The 4,674-nt window shown below is 46.9% G+C and overlaps 1 long non-coding RNA gene across 1 annotated transcript; it reads right to left on the reverse strand.

The window, feature by feature from the left end:
- Positions 1 to 3,438: 3,438 nt before the first annotated feature.
- Positions 3,439 to 4,235, reverse strand: LOC143274139 (uncharacterized). The gene is made up of 2 exons (XR_013052569.1): positions 3,773 to 4,235; positions 3,439 to 3,682 (listed from the first exon to the last, which is right to left on the reverse strand). It is a non-coding gene; the product is annotated as an uncharacterized LOC143274139 (long non-coding RNA).
- Positions 4,236 to 4,674: the final 439 nt, after the last annotated feature.

Genomic DNA, 4,674 nt, shown 5'->3' on the forward strand with positions numbered 1-4,674 from the left:
TGCATACTTACTTACATGAGAAATAGCATTTTAGGTGCCTGATGGCTGAGCAGTAGAGGTCATGGCTGACATGAGTCTAGGCGGAGCAGAGAAGAAATGCTAGCAGTCACATGGCAGTCGAACTATGGAACAGGGCTTGGGCTGTGACAGAAAGCAGGTCAGGAAGTTCAAGGCAGGACTGGGGAGTCTCTGCTGTCAGCACACCAAGTCTGGGGTTTGTCCTGGGCAGTGGAGAACCCTAGAAAGAATACTTCTCATTTATCTGGAGGAAAAGAAAGATTTACATTGGCTTACAGTTTGGGGGCTATCAATCACATCATGGCAGCCAGGAAGCCAAGAAAAGGGGACTGTGGGAAGGGGCCAAGGCAAGAGCTAGACCCTGAAGGACACACCCCCAGCAGCGTCCTTTCTCCAAGCAGGCCCGACTTCTGACTGTCTGTCCTCTTTCAATAATGCCACGGTGTTATGAACCCATCAAGGGACTAACGCATTGGTTAGGGCAGAGTCCTCAGGAGCCTGAGCTTCTCCAAAGCCTGCCAGTTGTTATTAAAGCTAGACAGTACCTGAGCGTATTGAGGAAATTCCTTGTTCGAACCATAGCATTCTTCCTTTGGTCCCCAGAAGACTCATCGCCAAATCACCTCCACTGTCTCAACAATCCCAGCATGACTCAAAGCCCAGACTGTCCCCTAAGACACCAGGTGTCCTGGTTGTTTTTGTTGTTTTGTTTTGCCAAATGGACACAAACCAGAGTTATCTGAGAAGAGGGAGCCACAACTGAGAAAAATGCCCGTGTGGGCAAGCCTGTAGGGCATTTTCTTAATTAGTGATGGATGCACGAGGGCCCAGTCCATTGTGGGTAGTGCCATCCCTGAGCAGGTGGTCCTGGTTGGCATAAGAAAGCAACAGCTGGGCATGGTGGCACAGGCCTTTAATCCCAGCACTTGGGAGGCAGAGGTAGGCGGATCTACAGAGTGAGTTCCAGGACAGTCAAGTTTACATATTACCTAGAGAAATCATGTCTCCAGGAGAGAAAACAAAACAAAACAAAACAAAACCCACAAGATGAGCAAGTCATGCAGAATAAGCCAACAAGAAGCACTCCTCCATGGCCTCTGCATCAGTTCCTGCCTCCAGGTTCCTGTCTTGAGTTCCTGGCCTGACTGTATGGATGGATGACTGTATGGATGGATAGACTGTATGGATGGATGACTGTATGGATGGATGACTGTATGGATGGATGGACTGTATGGATGGATAGACTGTATGGATGGATGACTGTATGGATGGATGACTGTATGGATGGATGGACTGTATGGATGGATAGACTGTATGGATGAATGATGAACTGTAGGATGTCAGATAAAATAACCTCTTTTCTCCCCAAGTTGCTTTTGGTCATGGTGTTTTGTCCCAGCAATAGAAACTCTAAGACACCAGCCAAACTCTCAAAGTCCTGTAAAATTAAAACAAAAAACAAGTTGCTGGGGATGTAGTTCAACTGGTATATGGTGCTTGCTTGTCTACCATATACAAAGCCCTGGACACAGTGGGCAATGGCTCTGCATTTGGAGCCACACACTTGGACAGTGGTAGCACCAATGGCCAAAATAGCCAAGGTGAGAAGAGAAGATTGGTTTGAGTCCTACTCCGCGGCCCTCAGGGGCCCCTGGTTCTCACCATTCATTCATCTCTTACTCAGACCCTGAGGACCTGGTGCCAGTGGGTGAAAAGACCGAAGAAGATGGTAAAACTCCTCAGCAGATTTCCAGTTCTCCTCTACCTCCTCCAACTGCTAGTCACTGGTCTCAGGGAAGCAAGACCACCCACATCACACCCTAGGTGTTTTGAGCAGGTGTTTTATGCCTTGATGGTTTGAAAGATGCATAGAGGTTATTCTAGCCCTTGTTTCCACCTTTGGGCTGACTCAAAAGTCCAATCTACTTTTTAAAAAGTTTGTATATTTACTTATTTTGGGGTGTGGAACACATACATACATGTGTAGATATCAGGGGACAATTTTTTGAGAGTTGGATCCCTCCTTTCACCACATGGGTTCTGGTGATTGAACCCAGGTCCTCAGTCTTGTCTACAGGTACCCTTACCCATGGAGTCAGCTCAGTGGATCCTCAACCTGTTCTGGCTCCTGCATCCCGTGTTTACACCCTCCACTTCACAGAGTCCCTTCATAGGCTTGGTTTACATTGCTCTGTGGACCTTTGGCCTCTGCAGTGGAGTTCCTTAGTGTGCCTCTTTTCCATGGGACCCCTTAGCAAGTTGGAGCTCATGGGTATGTGTTATGATTAACAGTCTTGAGGGAAACACTGGTGCTGAAATTATTCTGTTTCTGTTGAGTACACATTAATTATTGCAATTCTTTCACTAGAATGAAGGGAAAGGAAATTGGTGCCCCAGGCAACCAGGATTGTGGATAAGACCATCTTATGAAGCTCCTTTTTAAAAATTTTGTTTTGTTTTGTTTTTGACACAGGGTTTCTCTGTGTAGCCCTGGCTGGAAAACAATTTAAAAATTTCTTTTAGGTATTATTTTCATTACTTTATGTGTATGAGTAGTTTGCCTATATGTAGGTCTTTTGCCACATGTGTGCCTGGTGCCCGAGGAGGTGGTGAGCCTCTAAGTGGGTGTTGGGAATTGAACCTGAGACCTTTGAAACAACAAGTACTCTTAACCTCTGAGCCAACTATCCAACCCCATGAATTTGAGTTGAATGCATAAGCTTGCCCAGTCAAAAGCAGACACCAATTGTGGCTTGAACCCATAACACTGGGATTAAGAGTCCCCTGTTTTACAGACTGAGCTAGCCAGGCAGCTGAACACCTTTAGGTCCAATGAAGGGCAGCCAGTTTGACAGGGTTCCTGGGAAACAGTTCTGGCTCCATTTTATTAAACTTACTCTTTTGTCCTCTTCAATTTTCCCTCGTGGTGCTCTGAGCCCCTTTCCTCTGCCCTTTATCTGCCCTTCACTTCAATCCACATCTCCTTTCTTAGCCCCACGTCCAGACTGCATTTGATATTCACTGCAAAAGAATTAGCCCGCTCAATTTGCAGTATCCAGCCGAACCTGGTGACCAGTGCAAATGCAGGAATATGTAACTGGACTCTTTTCCAGGTAACATCTAAGATGCCAGTCTTAGCAGCCTCATTGTAAAAAACTATTTATATTCACAAAAGTCCATAATAGCATTTTTATTGTGTACGTCTGGGATTTGGGTGCATCACCCCTCCCCATGCCTGTTTCTTGTTATTGTTCAACACTGACTGCAGCCTTAAATGATAATGAAAACAGACGCGCTCCTGAAAGCGAGGGCTGTTTCTGCCTTGAGTGTACGTGGGCTCTTCTGCCTGAAGGGGGTGGTGGAGTGTTTACGGGGTGGCTCTCCCCCCTCTTAGAACCCAAGTTCACATCCACGCAAGCATGACGTGATTCTTTTATTCTTCTGCAGAGAATAAGTTGAATACCAGGCTATTTAGTGGGGGCGGGGGGGTGTCTTTCAGATGAGACCTTAAGACCCAAAGGCTCTCTGTGGCCAGCGGGACGCTGGAGTTCTTGTCCGACCATCCATGCCCTGGATTCCAGAGCCCCGCCAGGACCCAGGTTGCTTGGTGCCTGCTGTTTCTTTCCTTCTGTGATGTGGTGGCTGCGTTTTACCCTTTAGGGTCCTAGTGCATAAATAAATAGATAAATAAATCCGACAACAAAACATTTCCCCTCTGAGTCTGCAAATATAAGTTTGAATCTGCATAACTCACCGGTCTTGTGCCCTGTGAATGACTGACTCGAAAGAGAAAGGGTTGTGTCTCATAGCAGCTATCAGTGGAGTCCCTCCAGGCTGTTCCTGAGCCCAGCTGGAAGTCCTGGGGCTCTCCAGAAAGGGTGGATTCTAATGGGCCCTGTCCTGTTCTTATTGCTCCTCCCTTGTCTAGATGCTGGGTTCATCATTGCTGATACAATAATGATACCTTTAGTCTGACATGCAATATGCCTTTTCAAGAATGTGTTCGTTCTTGGTGGTCGAGTTCCACAAACATGTCTGGCACAGGCAGACAGCTTATTATGGGCTGCCTTCACAGATGAAGACACAGACAAAGCGAGGTGAAATGACTTGGCTAAGTCATCTCAGCCAGTCTTACACTGGCCCATGACGGGAAAAACATTTCAGGAGTGCAAGGTGGGTGGTTTTCCCACAGCTGTGGGCGTAGGTGATGAACTCCACACAGCTGCTGTTACATCACGATTCTGCTTTGATCTTACAAGGTGGGGCAAGCTGGTCTCATTGATCTCATCTTCTAGGTCAGGAAACAAGTCCTAAGAGGCTGAGTTTCAAGGGAATGCTGAGTGAAAAAATAAGAAAGAGTTGGTCATCGGGCTCCAAGTCTCCTGTTCTTGAGGGCAATTTGATGCCTGATGCCTGACTCATTCAATGGCCTTGGCCAAAACTTCAGAGCCATCCTTGACACCTTTCTTGCTCTCTTAGCCCACATCTGATCCTTCAGCAGACATTACTGATCCTGCATTCAAAATGGATTCCAAGTGGACCATGCCCATCATCCAAGCTCCACTCTCCAGGTCTGAGGTTGTTGTTTCTCCCTGGACTGCTGTAATGATCTCTTGAATGGCTAGTGGCCAAAGGAGGCCCATAAAGGACTTGTCC

The sequence above is a fragment of the Peromyscus maniculatus genome, chromosome 7 (assembly GCF_049852395.1).
Source record: "Peromyscus maniculatus bairdii isolate BWxNUB_F1_BW_parent chromosome 7, HU_Pman_BW_mat_3.1, whole genome shotgun sequence".
Classification (NCBI taxonomy): domain Eukaryota; kingdom Metazoa; phylum Chordata; class Mammalia; order Rodentia; family Cricetidae; genus Peromyscus; species Peromyscus maniculatus.